The 25552-nt window shown below is 26.8% G+C and overlaps 1 protein-coding gene across 3 annotated transcripts in view; it reads right to left on the bottom strand.

Moving 5' to 3' along the window:
• Positions 1-24525, bottom strand: part of LOC107453449 (uncharacterized) — a 109319-nt gene extending 84794 nt beyond the window's left edge. Inside the window, exon 1 of one of the 3 annotated variants that reach the window (XM_087166188.1) lies at positions 24133-24525. The gene's annotated coding sequence lies outside the window, so the exon portion shown is untranslated. The remainder of the gene's footprint in view (positions 1-24132) is intronic. The other 2 variants (XM_087166187.1, XM_087166189.1) reach the window with 2 other exon arrangements.
• Positions 24526-25552: the final 1027 nt, after the last annotated feature.

The following is a 25552-nucleotide window of genomic DNA, read 5'->3' on the forward strand; positions in this document are numbered from 1 at the left end:
TGTAACATTTTTAAAAAGGCAAATTATAGGCTTCGAGGTTTGATAAAAATGAAACAATAAGTCAATTTTACAATTTTACAATTTTTTCAAAGTTTCAAAATTTAGTAAAGTGACATTTTAATGAATGTTTTATTAGCAATAATTTGTGATATCATCAGTTTTTAAAAAATATATCTAGGCATAAGTCGCTGTAAAACTAAAAAAATAAATTACACAGAAGAGAGACTAAGTACATGGTTATATTATGATATAAAAATATTTTGTTAAAGTTTCATAATTGCAATTTGTTAATTTTGTAATATATATATGATAGATTTTGTGAGACAAATGTATGTTTGAGGAAAATATATTATATTTATAAATTATCTTTACAGCCTGAAGAAAAACCGACAGAATCCATCTAAGAAATTTGTGGTTTCTATATTAGATATCCAGCCATGAGCACTAATTAAGAAAAAGGATTATTTAAAAAAAAGATAATTTTAGATTAATTCAGGCTTATATGCTCTGAATGAAATTTAAATATGAATTTTCAAGAAAGAAAGAGCTATGTCATTTCGTTACAAAATTTTACGACACAATTTCTACAACAATACATTCCTTTTTAATCACCCAACGTCTTCTTTAAATAACGTAAATTTGACAATGAAAAAGCCACAAAAATATTAAATAATGATTTATTAACTTATTGCATGTTTTTATAATTTTAAAGGAAATTCAGTTGAGAACCTGAACTACTTATTAGTTTTTTAAAAAAAATATTGAACTTCAAAAGTAAGAAAGTTCAATGTTTACTTTGAATATTGAACTTTCTAGGTAAGTAAAGTTGTAATTGCAGAGGAAGAAAAATTAAACTTTAGACATTTTATGTCGGGTTACATGATTATTTACATGGTATCTTTGCTTACGTCCTTTAGTATATTGTAGCATATATCGTTGAATTTTTATCAGCAAATTAATAAAAGAAAACAAGAATGATTTTCTTCATTAATTTGCTAGTAATTATTCAATTTAAACATAATTCTTTGCCCTCACTAACTGTTCATCTTTTAAAACTTTCAAATTTCAGCATATTTGCTAGAAATGTAGAAAAAATTAGACTACCAGAATATGTACACAACTGTCTGTAAAAAGTAAAATATGTACGTGTAAAAAAAGTATAAAAATCAATATAATTAAAAAAACACAAAAGAAATAGAGTATTTAAAAAATATACACCATTAATGAGGCTACATCTACTCAATCTACATAGCGACATTCACATGATGCTTTCAGAATATGCATCAACATCGATGATGTGGAAAATTTAAACTATATACTAAGGCATACCATTATTTAGAAGGAAACATTTTTAGTTATTTTAAGATACTTTCACTTGTCTTTGGTATCCATAAAAAAATATAGTGGGGTTCAATTTTACGAAATCAGGTAAGCACCGTTGTAATAAGCATCAAGTCCGAAATATTCGGATGGATGATTTGGTAAATAAGAAAAAATTTTGTGTGCGTCTGAAATTCATCAACGTTCTTGAAGTGATTAAACATGAATCCTCATGTAAATATGCTGTTACCTAATTGTAACGGGTCAAACTCCCACAGCTAAATTTTTCACGCAACGAAATCAATAAGGTATATCTCTTATAGACAGTAGAAAATTTAATGTAAGCATAATCAAACATGAACAATATATCACTCGAAAGAATATCGTATTGGCAAATTAACACTGAAAGGAATTAAGAGAGAGCAAAATATTGTTTGATAGAATCTCAATCGAAAAAAGTAAAACCGTAATAAATCACATAATAGCAAATTATGGTTGATAAGAACCCTCATGTTGATGCAATATATCACGGATAGAAATTTCTGTGCGTGTCCAGTATTTCCCGCAATATCTAATACATGTGGATTATGCCCATATCAGATTCAGATTCAGGGCATGCCATATAAATTAGCCCATCAAATTATGTCCATGCAATATTTTGTGTCTCCAAATAATACCCATATGATATTGTTCACCCAGGGTTAAAACTAGCTTATAACTTTTAATATTGCTGTAAAATTTCAATTTTTTCAGCAAATAATTTCGGATTACACAATTTTATTGCTTTTTCAATACATAAACTTATCCCTAAGACGATTTACCAAGTAAGAAGTTTTCAGGACCATTACATTGAAATAAAATAATATTCCCACAGGATATATAAATGTTGTTTACATAATCACTACACAATTTTATTTCTTTTTCAATACATAAACTTATCTCTGAAAACATCCACCAAGTGGAAGTTTTCAGAACCGTTACATTGAAATAAAATAATATTCCCACAGGATATATAAATGTTGTTTACATAATCATTACACAGTTTTATGGCTTTTTCAATACATAAACTTATCCCTAAGACAATTTACCAAGTAAGAAGTTTTCAGGACCATTACATTGAAATAAAATAGTATTCCCACAGGATATGTAAATGTTGTTTGCATAATCATTACACAGTTTTATGGCTTTTTCAATACATAAACTTATCCCTGAAAAGATCCACCAAGTAGAAGTCTTCAGAACCGTTACATTGAAATAAAATAGTATTCCCACAGGATATATAAATGTTGTTTACGTAATCGATACAATGTATACAGTTCTTTGATTGAATTTGATCATTTTATGGAGAATTTAAATAGAAATGTATGTCACAAAACCACACTTAATCCATATTTTATGGTAAGAAAAAGGGATCTTATCAAATATGAACTTGATCTTCAATCGTTGAGTTATTCATATTACTTGCTTAACTGAAGCGTATTAAATATGCTACGCTCCATCGATGACCGAGTTCAAAAAAAGGATATCCGTGTGGATCAAAAATATTGTAGTTCAAAGTTAGAAACCCGTCACAAAATGTATAAATATATCAATTAAGTGAAATCCTCTCTCACCCAAGGGTGCGTCCCACATTCAATCATAGCATGCAGCGCGTTAGTAAAACAGGAGTAATAAAAAGTAACGCACAATCGTGGACTAGTTACGTTAAATTAAATCAATTAGAGATTTACTCCATTTCTCTTGAATAATAAGAGTTTTTTTGATGGATTCGTATAGTAATGTATTTTAACTCTTTGCCCTATAAAAAGATTTCATTATAATGCATTGTTGTTTAGTGGTAAAACCAAAAAATTATATATATATATATATGTGTGTGTGTATTTACAGAAAATACGACATCTGAATAATAAGAAAAAAAGTCGGCATTGTATAAACTAAAATAAATTTGCTTAGGAAAACATCTTGTTACAAAAATCAATCATTACTTGAATTTATAAATGATGAAACTTTGTTTGTTAATTTTTTAAAATAACTTTGTTTTAAAATTATCAGAAACCGTACACTTCTCAACCAATCTACTTGAATATTCTAGCACATGAAAAAGTAACTACTTTTTCTTTCAATGGATAAAATTTGTTTACTTATATATGCATTCACCAGTCGTAATTTCTCGTAACAATCTATTTTTCAACACTGATACTTAGTCAATCTTCTGGAATGATCTAACTTAGTTAAAAAAAAATAATAATAATACTTTTTCTTTCTACTCTTATAAACATTCAACTGTCGTAACGTTTTGTAACTTCTCGTAACAATCGATACTTCAGCACTGATATTCAATTGATCTTTTTAAATATTCTAGCACTTTGAAAAAACAATACTTTTTCTTTCAACGGATAAAATTTGTTTACTTTTATATGCTTTCAACTGTCGTAATTTCTTGTAACAATCGATACTTTGACACTGATAGCTGTCGATTTCTTCAAAGTTGTTTATTACTTCAATTAAATTACTAGTAGCTAAAAGAACTATTCTTAAATATTTAAAAAGCATTTCAAGTGATTGATTCATGCTAGACCTGAAAATTCAAATTTTCAGTTGGTAGCAAGGAGCTGGTAGACTATTAGCCACTTTTTCTTCACAACACTTGAGTCGGTGACTGATGTCGATATATTCTTTTTATTAAATAGCCACTTATTGCAAACTTTATTTTTCTTTCATTCATTATATTATATTTAAAAAAAACATATTAGAAATAATTTACAGCTATAAGACGATAATTGAACAATAAAAGTAGTATAAATATGTGATATATATATGTGATATATATATATATATATATATATATATATATATATATATATATATATATATATATATATATATATATATATATATATATATATATATATATATATATATATATATATATATATATATATATATATATATATATATATATATATATATATATATATATATATATATATATATATATATATATATATATATATATATATATACACTAGTGGACAAAATTAAGAGATGGGAAGCATTTTCGCACATTCATTCGCGCATGAAAGATATCCGCACACCGCTCTATGTGTTTGACAATGGTTCCGTGAATGCCCAGAGGTACAGGCAGGAGGTCCTAGGGCCCTATGTGCGTCTTTTCAGGAGTGCTGTTGTCCCTAAGTTCATTTTTATGGACGACAATGCGCGACCACATAGGGCTCTCATGGTTGATGAGTATCTGGAAAGCGAGGATATTCAACGAATGGATTGGCCAACCAAATCCCCTGACCTGAATCCTAGTGAACATGCTTGGGATGATCTTGGGAGAGCTATTGCGATGCGCCAACCTCCCTCCAGAACCATTCTCGAGTTAAAAATTGTTCTGGTGGAAGAATGGGAGGGTCTTCCACAAGTCCTCTTTAACTCCCGTATTAACAGCATGCATACTCGTTGTGCATGCTGTGTCTGTCAGGGGTGACCATACACCATACTAGAGGCAACACACACTGTACAAGCCTCACTTTTATTGTCTTTTTTTTACTCTTAAGGTCAGACTACATTGGATTTATTGGTAATAGGTCTTGCCAGTGAATGGCACTTTTATTTTCGTTTCGCATACTTTATTATCAGGGAATAAGCTATACCAAATTGCGAATTTGATTTGGCTTTCAACTTAATGTAAGACAAAGCACACAAAAAATGATAGACATTCAGTAAGCCCGTTGTTCGATAAGGGCGATTTCTCAACGAAGTCATTTAACCGAATCAGAAGCTTGGAGAGATGTTGGCCAGTTAGAGGGGGGCCAAACACAAACCGAAGTAGCAGAAGCCACAAAGTGTGATTTCCAGGATCTGGAACCATTTTTTGGAGACTAGAGATGCATGCCGAAGATCAGGAGAAGGGCGTAGTCATTCATCAACGCCATGTAAATGCTAACGGCTCGGAGACACCGAAATAGAAATGCCACTCTTCTTCAACAGCACCTTCGTTCGGCTACTGGCACCACGGTTTTGCCACAAACTGTCCAAAACCGCCTTCACGCTTTAGGTGTGGCCAATGTGGCTCTCCGACCAATCATTGGGGTCACGGTAACAGTAATGCACCGTCGCGCTTGCAGAGAAAGGGTAACAGAGCGGGAGGAGACATGAATGGACCAATATTCTCTTCTCTGACGAGTCCCGTTTTTCTGTTCACCCTGATAATAGACGTATTTTCATCTGGGATGAACGTGGCACTAGAAACAATCCTGAGTTCGTGCACGGAAGTGTACGATTTGGTGGTGGGGGAGATATGGTCTATGATGGCATCTCCATTGATGGATGCACCGATCTCCATATCATTCGACGTGGAGCTCTGGTCGGTCTCCGATATAGGAATGAGATCCTAAAGTCTATTATGGTACTGCAGCAATTGGAGATGACTTCATATTAATGGACGACAATGGCAGGCCACATCGTGCTTACTTGGTGAATGATTTTCTTTTGGAGGAAAGAATCATACGAATGAATTGGACAGCATATTCTCCGGACTTACACCCAATCGAGTATGTTTGTTGAGACATTCTAAGCAGACGAATTTCTGGACGCTTACCCTCCAAGAATTGCAAAGAGCTCTTCTAAAGAAATGGGAAAGAATACCCCAGCCCCTCTTTAATAATCTCATTGACTCGATGCATAAAAAGTGTTCAACGTTGCTGGTCATCAGGGGGAACCATATATATATATATAGCGTCATTTTAATAATTGATAAAATTGTTGGTAATTTTTTACTTTCCACAGTCACATAAAAGATTAATTGTTATTTATCAATGATCAAAAAAAATTTAATACGAAAAAGTTAAAAACTTACTGATTTAAAAACATATTCGCATTAATTTAGAATACTTATATTCTTAAAACAAAACTTCAAAGTATCAAAATCGATAAAATAATTCCTGGAAAGCAAAAACTCAGTTATATGAATAGCTCAAAGAAAGTTTTGCGTATAATATGGATAAGGAATAATTCACATTCCTTGTCAATAACTTAGGGTGGCAAATGTTCGAAAAATAACAGAAAGCAAAGCATAATGAAATTTTAATAACAAATTATTTTGATGTTAAACTATCTAAAGAAAACTTCCATTGTCGACAGCGTGTATAAGTTTAAAGTGCTCGCTTTGTCAGAACATAACAAATAGATAACAATACGAAAATTCTTCTACATTTCTCTGCTACAATACAAAGATATTCATTTTCACTTGCTAAATACTTATATTTTTTCAAAACTTTAAATAGCAAACTTTATAATCTTTCTTGTTATCACAGTTTTCTTATATCACAAGTATCAAAAGCAGAAAATTGCGCATACAAGGTAGGTGGTCGGCGATTAGGTTGTTAGCGATCCAAGCCCGAAAGTCTTGACGATGGTTTTTATGTCTCGCGCTTGTGATGACTTTTATGACTTGAGCTCAATGACTTTAATCTCGAAGCCAGTCAAAGATCAAGAAGTCGTTTTTAGCTCGAGATTTAATGTTTAAGATGTTGGCCTGAGTTCGAATATAAAAAGAGCTCAATATTTTTAGCGATATGAGATGCATTAGTAGAGGCTAATTTGTTTTCAGGTCATGACATTTATACTTATTCTTTTTATTAATACCTTTAAATAGTTCGCACTTAATAAATTTTGTATTTTTTAATATTAATATCTGAAGCAAATGCATTTTATTCATCTTTTTAGTTTTAAGGTATAAAGAAACTTTATCACAGCACATTTCATCCGAGCATAAAATAAGTCAGCTTAGCAAGTCAGTAGCCCGAACTCTCTCTGATTCCGTCTCACTTCTACATGGAGAAAAAAATTACTGTACTGCATGGTAATGATATTACTATTAAATAAAACATTTTATTGCTTATTTTAACAAAGTCCTTGCCGAAGAGCTTGCTGTTTCCATAAAGCCAGAAACACAGTAAATTTTACCAAATTTTGGTAGTTATGACCATACTTCTTTTTCTCTGTGTAAGGATTGCTATCATTGTTAGCTCTCGGTTCTAAACTTTGACCATGTAATGCATACATGCACCACTATTGTTTTCAGATCATTAGTTAAAATGAATTCCAGATTATTGCCAATAACTCATTAGTACAGATTTATTGCTCAGCTTACAATCAGATCATAGAAGTCTAAAAAGCCGTTATTAGGTGCTAAAAATAGTAAATTCCTTTCTACTTCTACTTAAAGTATTGAAGTCTACTTAAAAAATGGAATTCGATAATTCTTTCTTTCTTTTTTTAAGTAGATGCCTTTTCCTTTTCAGTGACACCTTAGAAAAAAAATTAAATAAATAAAGGTAATATTTTCTAATAACAATTGCAAACAAAATAAATTTGTATAAATTCCGTATTTGAAAAAACCACTTTCAAGTAGAATTAAAAGGCTAAAAATAATTTCACTCGAGGAATTTCATTTTAACAGCCTCTTTAATGTGAATTTAAATTATAAATTTTCGGCACAAATCCTTCACTACAACCGCAATAACGAAACAGAAATGGCCTCTATACAAAGTCTAATAATACAAAATTGCGTGAAATGATCATGATATGAGTTATAAAACAGACTGAATACAAAATCAGCTGTATATATATTCAGCCTCTCTCGCCGAAACTCGTTTGCAAACCAGTAGCTGTACAAAACGAGAGATGCAGGATAAAAAAAAAAAAGTAATGTGACACCAATAAGAAAGTAGGTTTTCAGCTTCGAGACTTTCAAATCTTCCTGTCTATATTTATCGGGACAGACGGCTATTAGAAAGTAGATCAGAAAGAAAGGCAAAAAAGAAAATAATCAATCAAATGAAACAATGTCTGGTACATCTGCAAGAACACATCCGAATCTGTTTGAATGATATGGAGTGTCCGTGTAAGGGTACGCGCATTGCCTGGGGAGTAGATTCACTACCACTACGATAAATGAAATCGAAAGTTGGTCATAGGTGAGAACGTGATACGAGGAAAAGCGTTGAACCCAAAATTGAGACTCCTTTTATCGTTGCTGATACAGAACAATAAAGATTATAGTTCTGCTTTACGAGCCATAATCGCCAATGACAGTCTCTTTTTACCTCAAGTTAAAGCAATGAAAGAATTTTACCTTCACATTTTCTGTAAGTGTATTGTTTTGTAGAATCATTAGCTTTCAAGTTTTGAACAACTTTCAAACTACTGCAGTAAAAAAAATTTTATTAGCTTGATGTCACTTATTTCTTTAAACTAGTGGGCTGCGCCCCCTGCTCGCTAACGCTCGCCAACCCCCGAAAATTGCTACGCAGTCTTATATGGCTTGCTACTAACTTAGGTACATTGCAAATGCACAAAATTCTAAGACTTCAAAACAATCATTCAAATCCATATAAAAGCTTTTTTTAAAAAAAAATTGCATCTTTTTAGTAAATACTAAGTCATTAAAATAAATTTTAATTCAAATAAATGACATGTAATTCGTTAAACCTATTAGAAATGTGATATAGTACAAAATCTTAAAGCGTAACAGCACGACTGAGACTCATTTTTCAATGAATAACTAATAACGATAATAAGACAAATAAATTCGTGATATAAATCAAAAATCGTCAAATAAATTCGCAATATATAAATTCGGGAAAAAAACCGCTTTCCACAAAATACGAAGATAGAGATCTATAGACAAAGACTACTCAGTTCTGCCTAGCTTAATAGTATGAGATTGCCGCAGCTGATAGAATGTTCTCTCTTGTTATTTCAGTTTCCGTTTTTAAAAGCGCTATATGTTGAGCCACCTATGCTAGATTTGGCACGTGACATTTTTAGCGGCAATCATTGGTCGATTTTCTAGCGTTGCCATTCGGGGAGATATAATGCGGCTTTTTTTGTCACCGTGTAAGAGAAATATATAGATATAGATATTTATTAATACAAGATAGTATTACCAGGCAGATTTGCCCGAATAGTATGGAATGTCTGTGACTCATGCAAAGTTATACCAGATTCTCTAATAACACTGGTTATGGAATGATACGAAGGAAAACATTAAATCCAAAATTGATCATTATAATCATTGCTAATACTAAATAAGTATAATATGTTTTAAATAGCATTAAACAGAAAATAATAAATTTGATTCTGCATTACGAGCGACAGTCGTTTTTAAGGCTGTTTTGCTCTTATGGTAAAGGAATAAAGAAACAGTTCTCCCATTTTCTGCAGAGAGATTGTTATTATAAGAAATGCGCTGTTATAGAAAGTAATTTTTGAATTTCGGACAAACTACAGACTTATATTGCTAAATAATTTGCAATTTATATTACTACGGCACACAAGTGCGAAAATTCAGATTCTGAAGACTCTTATTTATATGGTGCATGAATGTGAAAAAAACATCCGGAGCCAAAATTTCCTATTTTTTCGATTTTAATAATTGCTTTTTTTTTTTTTTTTTTTTTTTTTTTAATTTTTGTTCAAGAAATTTCTTTTTTTGAGCAAATTTTTAAATAGACATCTTGAAATGACAATACTCGTCTGAAAAATACAAACTCAAATGAGGAGCTCTCATTCAATTTAAATGATTGAAGTAACGTGAAAAAATATTATATTACATTTGTAAAAGCGCTTCTTAAATTTACTTTTGCAATTGTTTACTTGCATAAAAAATTCTCAGAAATTATTTTATTTTATTTCTAAAATGCAGAACGGACCAACTTTTACCATAACAACTTGGACCATAAACAACTTTTTAGTTTGTGAAAAAAAATCAATTTAAGTAGTTTCATAAATCAAGCATAAAGATCGATGATTATTTCATTCCAAACTAAAAATTACTCTATCAAGCAATGTTATGACTAAAGGCGAATAAAACTACAGGGAAAGTAATTAAAAAAGAAATAGTAATAACAATGATGCCTCGGGTTAGAGGAACCCATTTTTATTTGAAGAAAATATGCCCTTTATAGAAATAAAATAATATCAAATGATATGGTATGTGAGTCTTAGTAAAATTATTAAATAATTAGTTATGAATTAATCTTATAACATTTTTCCAGTAAAATGTATGATTTATGTATGATTTCCGTAAATGTACGATATCACACTTCTCACAATACTTCATTCTTTCTTTGAAATTCAAACCAAGGAAAGTAAAACCAGGAGACATTATAAAAATTAGTATACGAATTGAATAATTATTAAAGAATGTTTTTCATAATACATCGTAGCCATGAGCAAATTTTAAAAAATTGCTACTAAAACTATGAAAAATATTCCGAAAATGTTTTATATTCTGTTTTATGTTATATGTTCTGTTCTGTTTTAATAATTTTAATGTTTATTTCTCCATCAAACAATTTTTGATGCATAAAGAATGCGTTATCTTCATATTTTTTAGGAAATACGAAGTTTTTCACTGAACAGGAAAGAACAAGCAGCAGAGACAATTCGACAAATAAATGAGGAATTTTCTTGAAATTCTGAGTTGAACTTGTTTTTGTAAAAAAATAAAATGACATTATTTTTGGAAAACTCCAATTTAAGTTTCCCAAGTAAATTTTTAAGCAAAAAAAATTGATACAGAAAACTATTTATATACTTTTTATATTAATTTTGACTATAAGAAATTTTAATTAATAAATTTAAATATCTCTTAAAAAAATTTTTTTGAGTAATATCTATTGTCCATATTTAAACTATAGGTAATCCTAAAAAAAATATTAAATACGCTTGTCTAAAATTTAACCCTTTATTAACTAGATAACTTCTTTTCTTCTTCATTTTTTATTCATTGTTAATTGTATATTATGCGACATATGAGTGCATGTTTGTTTTCTAATAATACACGTTTAAGTAAAATTTTTCAACTTTTCAATTACAATTTGAAAAGATCTGGATAAATTTGTATGGAAGCGTATAGAAATTGATTAAATTTTTAAGACGGAAAAAAGCATTTAAGCTGCGGATTTTTAAAAAATTTCCTGAATTCAGCAAAGCACATAAGTGAATTTTAAACCAATTTTTGCAAATGATGCAACCAAAAGTATATTTTTATTGACCCTACATAGGCGGCTCCGTTCTCACCTTTGCTCACTATTTCTCACAATTGCTTAGCTATCATTTTAATTTTTTTTCTTAAAGGCGAACTGATAATTACTTCAATATTAAAAATAAGTCAATAAAAGATTTTAAAATGTTTTATTGAATTAACTATTTATATTTATTGTTACGCATATTTTTACGCTTCTGTTTTTATTTTGAACCTAATAATTTTGTTCCGTTACCACATTGTAACTTCCTCTACAAACTTGTTTATTTTTATTTATTTTTGTTTCCTATTAAAACTCATTAACTATACTCATAAAACTCATTAACTATAAAACTCATAAACATTAACATTTTTAAAAAATATAACTTATTTATTTATTTCATAGTTGTAAAACGGTGCCTGAATTTCTTTAACATAATTTTTTTTATCATAAAATCTTTCATAATATGGTAGTATAATGCAATTATTTATCATAAAAACTTTATAATTTAATAATATAACAAACGTAAAACGTAAACGTATTGTGAAATCAAACGTAATATTTACAAAGAAAAATTTTAAGAGACAATAACTTTTACTAGTAAATACCATTAAATAACTTTTGTTTTATGCTAATGACATCCTTAAATGATTTTTCTGTCGGAAAATGCTGGATGAACTAAAGTGGCAATAATAAAGAAAATGGGCATAAAGATATAAAATTAAGAAATTTTTATGTTACTTTCTTAATTTTAGGATTTTTATATTTTGAGTTTCAATACATTAGTACGTAACATTAGTACATAAAATCTAAATTTAAAATTTTAAGTTTTACAGTGCTCTTTATGAGACCAAAAGTAACATTTTATTTTCATTAAAATATCTTTTTAAATCTTATTCTCATAATATTATAATAACTTCAAAAAAATAATATAAGATTAAAAATTAATAACTTTAATAAAGATTTTGAATAATAACAAAATATTGAAATTCGATGTTTATAACAATTATTAAACAATGAGTTACTAGGTAAAAAGAGAGAAATTATGTTATAATAAAGATAAAAACTGACATTAAAATTTACGAAACACATACTGCAGTAAATAAAATTACATACAAGTTTTCAATTTTAATCTATCTATCAGTTTTAAATTTATCGCCAATACTTTTATTATTCTTTTATATGCATCTTTATAGTATAATCTAATACTATTACTAATCTAATTTGTATGAGCAACAAATACTGGTATAAAAACAAATAAATTTAGACAACTGAGTCACAGATTTAAATACATGAAATTACCATTATACGTCATTTACTATTTGAAAATCTGTATTTCGATCATTTAAAAAATTGGCCAAAAGTTAAATAAAATTTCAGTAACATGCATCATTTTTTAACCAAAAAGCAACTAAAAGCTTTATAAATCAACGTCTAATAATGTCTTAAATAACTATTTAGGTCCATTATCTTGAAATTGTTTATAATTGGAACACTTATTTTACATACTCAAAACATAAATTGATAAAAATAAATTGATCATTGTGTAATTTACATTTAACTGAAAAGAATTATAATACCCCATATTATGTCTTCAAACTTCTACCCTACAAAACAACATTTAAAAATTATAAAAAATATAATAATTGATATTGATTCAAAGATTTTTTAATTGGAACATTTTCGAAATACCAAGTTTAAACTTTATGAAAAAATCAAGGTACGTTAAAGCATTGTTTAGCGAAAAAAGATTTTGTAAGGATAAAATGTAATTTGTTCAAAATAATTATTTCGCAAAGAAATAATCCAATTTTAAAATTTGTTTGTACCTTCTCTATGGGTGAAAGAATAAGTTGTCTAAGTCTTTGATTAAAGCTCAAATCCAAACCAAATTGCAGTTTCATTTTTATTAGGTAATTAATTTTATTAAACAATTATATTATAATAATACACAATTACATAATAAAATTAATTTTTAATTTGATATTTTATTCAAAAACAGAATACAAACGTCGCTCATGGATTTACTCGCAAATACATTGCAAGTTTCTCTGTAAAATAGTAGTTTGCTTTAAATAAAAAAACTTTTAAAACTAAATTTTATTATGGCAAACCTAAAACAAACATAACACATTTAACAATTCGATATAAAGGACATTTTTTTCTAAAAATAATTTTAAAAAAGAAGGCGAACCAGAAAATATTTAAGTTTCCAAATTATTTTGCCAAAATACTAATTGTAGTAGTAAATTTTGGAAAAAAAATAACATTAAACATTTGACGTTTGCCCAAAAGACCATATTTTTTTTGGTTCTAACGAAATAAGCACAACAGAAAAAATTTCAATTTGCAATTGAAATTAAAACATTTCCCCCAAAATTTTTTTTTTCAATTGAGACACGCAAAAAACTATCATAAATTAGTTTTCCAAAATGATTAGATTTAGCATTTTTTTCATTCAGAAATTAAACATTTAATAGTCTAAACTTTACTCTTAACAGAAAAAAACCTATATGACAGTCTTACTGCCCCACAATTGGAGAGAACCAGATTTTCACAGAATAATAAAGGTTGAAGTTCATAAATATTAATTTTAACATCGATATTTAAACCGTTCTTAACAATTAACGATATTTATTAACAAATAAAAAATAATAATCCTTCGTTTTATGATTTATTTTTTTAAAAACAGTTATAATATTCTTAAATTTATTACAGTTATAATTAATTTTGAGTTATAATTAATTAAATTAACAGTTATAATTAATTTTGTAAAATTAATATATATATATATATATATATATATATATATATAATTAATATATATATATAATATATATATATATATATATATATATATATATATATATATATATATATATATATATATATATATATATATATATATATATATATATATATATATATATATATATATATATTGTAAATCAGATTGTTAAACACTTTTTCTGAGCATGTTTGTGCATTATTGATAATATTGATTGCAGTTCAGGAATGCAATTAGCCTCTTCGACCAGAGAACCACGCATGTCTTCGAACATTGCCAAGTGTAAAAAAGTAGTTACTTTGTTAATAGTTTGTTAATAGTTTCTTGATATTTCAAATCGTGTTCCAGTTCATTTTTCTTAAATTGACTGAAAATTATTTAACCAAGTTCTTCAATCATATTACATAAAATAAGACTCACAAGCGTTGTGCCTAAAATATTTGGCTAGAACTACAAAATCAAATCTAGGTTTAATTTTCAAAATCAAGTTACTATAATTACATTTGCTCATTCAAAATTCCTGCATAACCCTCACGTCCTTTCCTGATTTTTTTTAACGATATCACAATAGCTTAACAGAAGCGAAATTCCATTTTCATTAGCTTAAGGTAAAATTAAACCTGTTTGGTTACCTGAGGCACTGAGTAACTTCTTGATAACCTCACACTTATTATCTATCTCCCACCCAACGGCGACCTGGAGTGAAAATGTCAGAAATGACCTAACGGTGACACAACGAACAAAAGTCGTAAACACTTTTAAATTAGATGTTTTAATTTGCTACAGGCTGAAGTAAAAATAAAACACTTCTCTAAATAAACTCCTTTTTGTGGGGAAATGTAGAGCTAATTTCAAAGAAAGGCTATGAAAAATTAAGAATAAAATTTTAGTTGCAAAAAAACTATTTTAAGAACATTGTTTACTCTCTAATTATAAATAAAAATAAAAATCCAATGAATTCAATTTTTTAAAATTGCTCAAACTTATTATTTGGAACTTTTCTGGTTTTAAAACTAAAATAATATAACTTAGATTTAATTCTAACAAAAATAAATTTGACGAAGAAATTTCATTCCATAAAAAATTCTACTTGAAGACAAAAATTTTGTCTTAAAATTAAAATTCGTCTGGTTCATATTCCACTCAAAGTTTATTTGTTGAAATGGTAACAGAACAGTCAATACTAAGTTTAAAATTTTCTTTTCCAATTATATATTTAGCACATATTACTTAATAACAAGAAGTTTAAATATTAGAGTATAACATTATACTTCAGAGAAAACATGTCCAAACTTTTTTCAAATGTTACTAAAATGTTATGTTTGAGCCTTGATAGAGTCTTATATTAAGACATATGTTATAGCATGCTTTTGAGAGATTAACGTGTTTCTTAAACATTAATATTACACTGAGAAAAAAAGCATGGTCCGAGCTATCAAGATATGGTAAAATTCTCCGTGCTTCTGGCTCTATGAGAACAACAAAAAGCACGGTAATTTTTACCAATTTTTACCGTAATTTTTTTTTGGTTATGTTTTTGGTAAAATTAACAATAAAATATTGTTTCATAATATTCGTTAAAATGTGGTAAATGTAGTACAATTGGTAATTTTCTCATCATACTTTCATGGCATAAAAACCACTTATTTGGTTAATTTTATTTTTCAGTTTTGTATTTTTACTAAATGTGTGATAATAAGAACTATATAGTTATGAAAACTAGAATCTCCACTACCGTATGAACGGAAAAATTTCCAAATGAAAGGTTCATATACCGTATATTTTGGTTTTATTACCAGAATTAGGGTTTTTTTTATATTAGAAATGTCATTACCAGTACGGCAATTTTTCTAGAATTTTTACCACCGTGTACATATTGTGGGACATAAAATATAATAGAACATATGAAACAGTTCCATCTGTATTGTTTAAATGAACAGTTCTGTCATTACTTCTAGAGAGAAATATTTACAAATGTGAGAGGATTAAAACTCTAATTAATATTAAAACGCAAGCATTTTCAACTTAATTATTTATTTTAAAAGTTTTCGCGAAATAATTATTTCAAAATTAAATATTCACAATAATTTTTATGACTCGATTTTTTAATAAAATAACTCAAGTATTCAAGCGGAGAATTCGAAGAAAACATATAATTTAAAACATAAATCATTCTTTTAGAAATAGAACTAAAATTCACGATTAAAATTATTATTAAACATTTATGACAGTTCAATTTCAATAAGATATAATCACATGAATTTAAAAAAGTTTATTGCGTTTTACAGTCCACTTAAAAAGCTGTGGATTTTTAGTTTCTGAGTTGTTAGAAAATGAATTATAATATGAAAAGTACTGGAAACAGGTTGCATTGTTATTGATATCCGATTATTATTAACAATTTAAACCAGTTGTCAGTTTAATAATTTTAACCTGTGTTCGAGAAATAAAAACTGAAGCTACCCGATTTACACCACAAGAAAGTTTCAAACATGAATTGCATAACTTGGATTTTTAATAAAATAATGACTAACTTATTCAAGCAAAAAATTTATAAATAAAAAGATTTATTTTTTATAAAAAATTATATTTAGAAGTAGTGAGAAGATAAATACATATAAAATTTAAAATTAAAATTATTAGACAACATTTCATCTTATCATGATATTAATTATTCAATACGATTAAAAATAACAATGCATAATTACTAACGTTTATATAACGTTAACTATAAATTTTGTGTCTCTCTGTTGTTAAATAAGAAATCAGTATATAAAAAATGTTGAATATCATTAAGTATCGTTATTGATATTTCTGCAATTATTAACAATATAAAACTGTTATAAATATTTGAAACTATCGTATGACAGTACCAAACTACCCGACATTTCATTATTTCTTCAATTTGGATATAAAGATAATATATTTCAGATAACAGAATTATCTATAAATAATATGCAAGGATAATAGAATTATCCATGATGATGGTGGCTGGCTATGAATAAAACTATCAGATAATTTCTACGTTATCACTGATCAAATGCAGAGTCAAATTAAAATAAAAACCACAGACATTTATTTTAGCTTAAATTATAAAAAAACAAGATTCTGTGATTATATATGTTAAAACTAGAAATGTATTTTTTTAAAAATTCCAAATATTAATACTAAAAATATTGTGAGTAAATTGTAGAAACGCTTAAAAGCAGAAATTTCAGTTTGATTTTTACACTTACTAAAACCAAGTTAATTTTTATTTTTATTTTATAGCAAGCTTTAAAGTAGTATAATTGGACAAAATTAGTAATTTTTGAATCAAGTTTTTTTTCCCTGGGAAACGATACAATTAGTAAGAAAACATGTTTGCATACAACCCATTAGAGTTTTAGTAATAGGGTTAGAAATGTATGTTTCCGTTACTCTAACTCGATTTATCCAAATGTCTTGCCAAATATGAGTTACCAAATATTAGACTTGATCAAATATTTTCTCTTCTTATGAAATTATTGATTTTCAGAGAACAAAATAAATTAATACAAACAATTTTTTAAATTAGAAACTGTATAGCATCAAGTAATACTGATTATTTATAATTTAAAACCAATAGTTTTTTTTTAAAAAAATATGATATTAAAACAGAAAAATACATGTATATTGGAAACTTTAAAAAGAATAAAATTTTGAGAAAGGAGTTTAAAAGTCTTAGAAATATTCTATATTTACTCCTTGGATTTTTAATTATTTAAAATAAAAATTCCTTGATTAATATCGAGTTTTTCTAATTGATTAAAGAAAGTAATTAACCTGAAAATACGATGTGCAAAAAAATATTCTTAAGACATGACTCATAAACTTGAACTATTAATAAAATCGTTAATCAAAGCTTAAAAATATTTCCCTAATAGTCAGTCTTTCTTTGTAAACTTTTATTATTTATTTCATGACAGTAAAAGAAAGTTTTTTTTAAAGTATGTTTCTTACACTAATGTTTTACTTGATATTTAAACATTTTAAAATGGATATCTACTTATGAATCTTGAGCATAATCCAAAAATAAAATTTAAAATTAAAATCTACAGACAAAATTATTTGCTCTGTATTCTTCAAAATTTATTTACATAATTTTAAAAAAATTTCCACACATATCAAAATATTCCATCACTAGGTTCAAGATTATTTTAAATCTATTAAGCTGGTTAGCTGGTTATTTTTTAAAAGTGTATTCTAGGAGTCTTAACACAAAAACTTACTTATAAATAAAACGGAACTTTAGGGTGACAAACTTTTGATCTTTGGTATTTGCAAATATTGCTTTTTCTTCCATCTCTGTCATGTTTCATAAATACCTTGCATACTTGTCTATTACTTTAAAGAAGGTCAAAACAATTCTGCAGATGCATAAATAAACAAAAGCCATTTTTAGACAAATGATCTTAAAAATTAACAGACTCTGCCAGGAAAAGAAAAATTATTTAAAAGAAGTTTGGATCGTTGCCTGCTGGAAACTATTCCAATAGTTTTTTTGCTTGCTATTTTTGAATAATAAATATGACGAAAAGTTATATAAGAAATTATATAATTATTTATTTTAGTTGTGTAACAAATGCAAAATGAATTTTACTAGAAAATAAATGTTAAGCAGTTTCTGTTTTTTGTTACAAATATTGTTTTGTTGCAAATAATAATCAAGAAGTTTTAAAAAATTAAGTTTAATAAAAAGCCTAATATCGTGATTATCTTATCACATTTTTGTAAAAACAAGATATGAGCATTAAAAATGATTTGGCATTCATATTCATAAACATTTTTAATAATTTTTTAACAAATTAATCTTGGAGGTAATTAATTATGAAATTTAATAGTTCAAAACATTCTAAATCACAAAATAAAAATAATAAGTGTATTAAGTTGAAAATAAGTCACTGATATGCCATTGAATTTTTCATTTTCCATATTATATTTATTCCGCCTAAAATTAAAGTTTATGGTTAAATTGTAGTCGAGTTTCTAGAAATACTTATGGTTGAGTCTTTCATAAATTTCTTGTCTCATTACACTAAAAATAGGACATGAACATAAAAAAAAATTTAAAATTTAAAAACAAATTCTCGTATTAAAAGACATAATTGTCTTATAAATTATTAAATAAATAGCAACAACCACTCATTCAATAAGTTTTTCTGTTGAAATTGATCTTGATAGTATTCAATAATCAAATAAAAATTTTCGAAGCATTTTAACCATACAAAAAAGTAGTTTTCTTATTTAACAATAAGTAAGCCGCTAAGAAATATTTTTTAAATTATTCATTTCATAGATTATTTCATTCACTTAGTTTGCAAATAATTAAGATTTATTGTAAAATAGTAGTCAAATTCCGAAAAAATTAAGGTTGGTAATTTCCTTTTTTTTTTTTGGTAATTTCTTGTCCCATATCACTAAAAAATGAGAAGAGGTTTGCTTGTTTGAGATACTTAGCTTATTAACTAAGTTTTTTTATGATAAAAATGTGAATTATAGTCATTTAAGAGCTCAATATAAATTTAATGTTGGACTATAAAGTAATTAAACATGTATTTTATCAAAGTTATTTTTAGGTTTATAGAATGTTATTACTTTTAATTTTTTGTTCCATTTTTAATTCTTTTTTTAAACAATGAATAAAAATGTTAATTACTTTTTTCCTGATTTAAAATAAATTAGACTTTAATTAGTTCATACCATAATTTCACTTTTATTTACTATTTTAATAATAAAATCCTTGAATTACTTTAACTTTTTATGTACACAAAATTCTCTCGAAACATATTATTACAATGTTATTTTAGAAGGAGAAAATCTTTTGCTGTGGCAATGACATTTTCTCTTTCATAACAAAACATTAAATTGGGTTTTTAAAAAAATTAATAAAATTTATATCATATAAAATAACCAATCATATAAAATATCATATAAAATAACCAATCATATAATTTATATCATATAACCGATAAGAGAAAAATGTGAGTTCTGCTTAAATATTTTTGTTTTTCTGTTATCACAAATTAAATACTGAACAAATTTTAATGAGTAAACACCAAATTGCAAATATTCCTAAGAGCATGAACTTAAAGATCATTATATAAAGTAATGCAATGATATTTTAAAGTTGATTAATAAATTAATGAAATATTTTTCGCATTTGAAATAAAGCATGAAAGAGAGTTGAGAGATTTTAATAAAATTCATAACTAATAAACGAAGAATGTAAAATCCATTCATTTTTTTATTAGGTTCGAATTAAACGCTCAACTAGTTAAAAACAAAAATGCAAATGCATGACAGTCCTGAGGCAATGCCAACAAAATAAACCAATTATATTTTTAAAAATAGTGAGAATTTTTTTAAAAGTGAAAATCTTTTGCTGATTTCGTCGACTAGCAAATATAGCTAGTTAAAAAAACCAATTGCTAGTTGCAAAAAAGCGTCGTAACAGAAATTGTTAGTAACTTCTGATGATCTAGATTTTCGATCTCTTTTTCTTTTTTTTTCAAGTGATTTTTTAAATTCCAATATTTTTAATTCGATTTTATTATGACACGCGAATTTCGAATTAGAGTTATCACCTCTTGACGCTCTCGATCGTTCATCATAAACCCTCACCATTATCCGAAAATTTTTTCTTCGATATTTATTATTTGTTCTTTCTGTGTCACATGATATTTCAAATATTGGAATTTTTAACATGATGATATTGCAACACCCGAAATTAAAATTTGAGTAATCACTTTTTAATGTGTGATTCACAGCTATTCCATCATTAATCCACATCGTTTTCAGATCTTTTTCTTGGCAATTATTTTAGCTATTTTTCGTTTTTACGGCATTTTTATATGGTCATTCCAATTTCAATATTTTTAATACAATCTTATTTCGACACCCAAATTTCGAATTTCAGTAATTTTTTGACGTGCTTTATTCGCGACTATTCCATTGTTAATCCACATCATTTTTCGACCGTTTTCTCTGCAGTTTTGTTTTCCTTTTTACGTTCTTTTTCCATAATTTGTCAAATAACGATATTTTAAATATGATGTAATTACGGCACATGAATTTCCAATTTGAGTAATCACTTTTGGACACGCTTAATTCACGACTATGCCGTGGTAAATCAATGTAATCGTTTTCTTGATAGTTTTTACAGTTAGTTTTCTTACTTCCAGCCTAGAAATTTTCTTATCGTTTTTAAAATCTCTTTATTTTAAATACGATATTAATACTACCGACATATTCGGAATCACGCATTTGAGTATTTAAACTTTCATACGAGTATTATTTACCATTCAGTAATAGTTTTATTGCAATAAGTCGCACGCAATGATTATGTTGAGTTTTCGGCATAATGTATTGCTATTGCAGCTTTAATAAATGTTTAAATGAACCCTGTATAAATGCAGATAGATCCACAACAAAAACAATAGCCAGGCTGAGAACCAATCACCACAGAGGCATGAAGATCGACTGAGAGGGCAGGAAAGTACTATATAGGAATTGTGAAAACTACCCAGATACATAGCTAACACCATGCCACACCTTTGAGTGTCCAGCAATGAGTGCTAATCTGAGAGAAATAGGAGTCTTGCCGTCATTGATAGACCTTTATGACGATAGCATCAAGCAAATCGCAGAAGCGGTAATCAAGACGCCTGGAAACATTTGATTCGGTTATGTCATAGACACGACAAAAAAAAAAAAAAAAATGAACCCTGTTTTTGCTGGTAGTATTTTGTAGCGCTAGCTAACTGTTCCACTGATTTAAAAAAAAATGAAATCATGCCCTGTTTAGAAATATTTACATTTTTAAAATAAATAATTAACGAAAGTAAATTATTTTAATAAAATTCATAGCCTCTGATAAACGCAGAATATAAAATCCATTCCATTTTTTCTCTCTGCTTTTTTTATTGTCTCAAATTGACTGCTCAACTAGTTTACGAGAGTAAAAGACAAAATTGCAAATACACTTGAAAGCATATGCGTGGCGGTCACTCGGGCACAAGGGCCTGAATTACTGAGTCAAGTTTCCGCAGGGTCGCGCGAGCGGAACAAGGCGAGTTCCCAGCAGGGCAAGTTCCTCTGCACCTGAGGAACAGGTTCACCTCAACGATGCGGTGAAGATGGAAAGAAAAAAAAACTAATAATACAGAAAACGTTGCGTTTCTACACGCAATCATTAATAAAAGAACGTACACTGAACTTTCCAGATATGACGATAGTTAAGACATTGACAGATTTGTTCAAACTGAGCCATAAATGTGTCACTAGCATTTGCATACATTACTTCTTGCATAACTTTAATGTCATTTTGTTTTGACGCATGAAGTGAATAGTTTTTTTTAAAAAAAATGTATTTAGTGTTAGTTATAATCTTTAAAAGACTTCGTTTCAAAAGATAATAGTTATAGACAAAAAAAAATTTCTTTAATATTTTCTATTTTAATATTGCGATTAAAACAATATTTTGAAAATTAATAAAATGAAGAATATGAATTGAGGAATAGTTTATAGTTGAACAAAAAAATAAGCAGTTCATTGTATTAAGTTTCATTGAACGCTTTCATTGATTTCATAAAATTATTAAAATATGATATTATACATAATTTTATGCAATCTAACTGTATTCATGATTATTACTATTGTACCTTTTGATATAAGTATATTAAAGATTCAAAAATAAAGAAAGGCGATATTCTCCTCTTAAAATATATCTACATAGACAGATAGTGAGATAGAAGAGTTTTAAATAATTAATATAAAAACAGAATAATATTCTTTGTTATTATACTTTTTCGGTAATGTAAATTTAATTTAAAGTTAAATAATGTAAAAAACACTTCATTTAATTGAAAAAATATATTTCATTATTGAGTAAAAATATTAATTGATGATTTAAAGAATAATTCTTTAATGTACTTTTTTGTATAAAATTAGTGAAACATAAAAAGAATACTAACTCATAACTCAATGTCATAGCGTAATGTTAATTATCGTTGTTTATGATCATTGCTATTTTATTTATCAGTACGTGTAGCATACTTTGTTTTATAATAATAATTCTTCAAAAGAAATACCCTATCTTGAAGCTCAAAAGTGTATTACTGTCATGATAAACAATATAGTTCATGAATAAGTAAAAGAATACTTCTTTGGAGAAGGAAAATATTATTCATTAAGGACACTTTCATTCATAACATTATTGAAATATACTGAACACAATAAACCTTTAAGCAAATAACCTATGCTCAAACTTCAAACAATAACTGATATGTTTCTCATTGCTGCATTTTTTATGAAAAAAATTATTTAATAATTTCGTAAAAACAACAACGGAAATAATTAAAAAATTATCTTAATTTCAAAAAAATTAAAATATCAAGTTTAAATTAATCAATAAAAACAAATTAAATTTATAATTTATATAACTAAAAGACATTCAAGTTTTTATTTTATTTTATTATATATATATATATATATATATATATATATATATATATATATATATATATATATATATATATATATATATATATATATATATATATATATATATATATATATATATATATATATATATATATATATATATATATATATATATATATATATATATATATATATATATATATATATATATATATATATATATATATATATATATATATATATATATATAAGGAGACATTAGGAAATAAAATAATAATTGTAGAGAAAATGTTTGCAGTCAAATATCCTTATTATTATTTTTTTCTTATTTCTATAATTTTATGCCAAAATATACACTGTTCAAAAATTCCTTCCTATCATTAAAAGAGAAAACTTAAATGGATTAATTTGCATAACACTGAATGGTACAGTGAATGAATAACACAGAATGTTAACACTGAATACACAGAAAAAAAAGTACATGTGAAACGGTAGTTAGATGACTGACACCTTCGCACTCACCTCCGGCTTTCCACGTGAAACTGGTGATCAATTTCTCCCCGTGGGGGGGAGATTTTCCTTATTTTTGTAACAATTACAAAGGTATCCGAAAAACAACCGTCTATCGAAAAATTCTGTGGAGAAAACAACAATCCTTAGGAGCACACATTCACATTTTGTCACCGCACAGAACAACAAATAATTAAGTGCTACATAACTTCCTGGGATACACCAATTCAGTTAGTAAACAATCACAGTCTATATCATTCCTCGATTCAGACTTAGGAACAACTCCTCGAATGTATCCATCAGCTCAGAGGAAGCCGCGGAATAACTGAATTTTCCGCTAGATGACGCTTCCGCAGAATGATGAAATTCAGGTCAATTGGTCTAAATGCCAGATGACTGCATACTGCGGCTCTTTCAAAAATGTTATTTTCTATATCATCTAATCCGGGTCTTCCCGCTTTCATTTATAACAGTTTCTATATAATATATTTAAAGGATTGCAAAATATTTTCTTACCCGTTGATCCAGCGTGGAGTAAGAGAGGATGGGTTGTAAGGAAACTTCCAATCAACAGGTTTTCTACGGATAACGATGAGATATTTCGTGGCATTTTTCTTCGTGAAAAAAAGAAGAAAATTACTCGAATTTCATAATTTTAAAAGTTCAAGATTAAAATGTACAATAAAATAGCAAAAATCCATGAATATATAGAGAAAACAAAGAAAATATGAAAAAAAAAGAAAAAAGAAATTAGAAAATTATTTTTAAAAAAAAATAATAATAAAAATCTGGAAACAAAATAGATTTAATCTCTTCATTAGCTCTCACACGATAATATCCGGAAAAAGATTGATTTTCTTAATGATTTCTTATTGATTCTTATTGATTTTCTTAATTTTGTTCGTTTTTCTCTTTTTGTATTTATATTTTTTGTGATATAAATGTAACAAACATATGTTATATATATATATATAATTTATATATATATATATGTATATATATATATATATATATATATATATATATATATATATATATATATATATATATATATATATATATATATATATATATATATATATATATATATATATATATATATATATATATATTAGAGCATATAATATTTAATATTAGAGCATTTATCGTAATACTTTTAATAATCTAAAAAGAAATTTTTTAAAAAAATATGAACGAGAAACAACAAATTAAAATGTTAGAATCGATAATCAATTAAATATAACAGTTTCTTTTACTTTATTTCTATTGATATACTAAAATTTTATATGAAAAAATATCAAGTCCTATTTTTTAATATCATAAATACATTACTTTATACAAAAAATTTGAATAGTGCAGAATAATTTTATAAATGAAGTACGTATTGTGTTAAACAATACACATTATTTTGTGGCCATCAAATATAAAATAA

The sequence above is a fragment of the Parasteatoda tepidariorum genome, chromosome 6 (assembly GCF_982258835.1).
Source record: "Parasteatoda tepidariorum strain Cologne lab strain chromosome 6, Ptep-v5.0, whole genome shotgun sequence".
Taxonomy (NCBI): domain Eukaryota; kingdom Metazoa; phylum Arthropoda; class Arachnida; order Araneae; family Theridiidae; genus Parasteatoda; species Parasteatoda tepidariorum.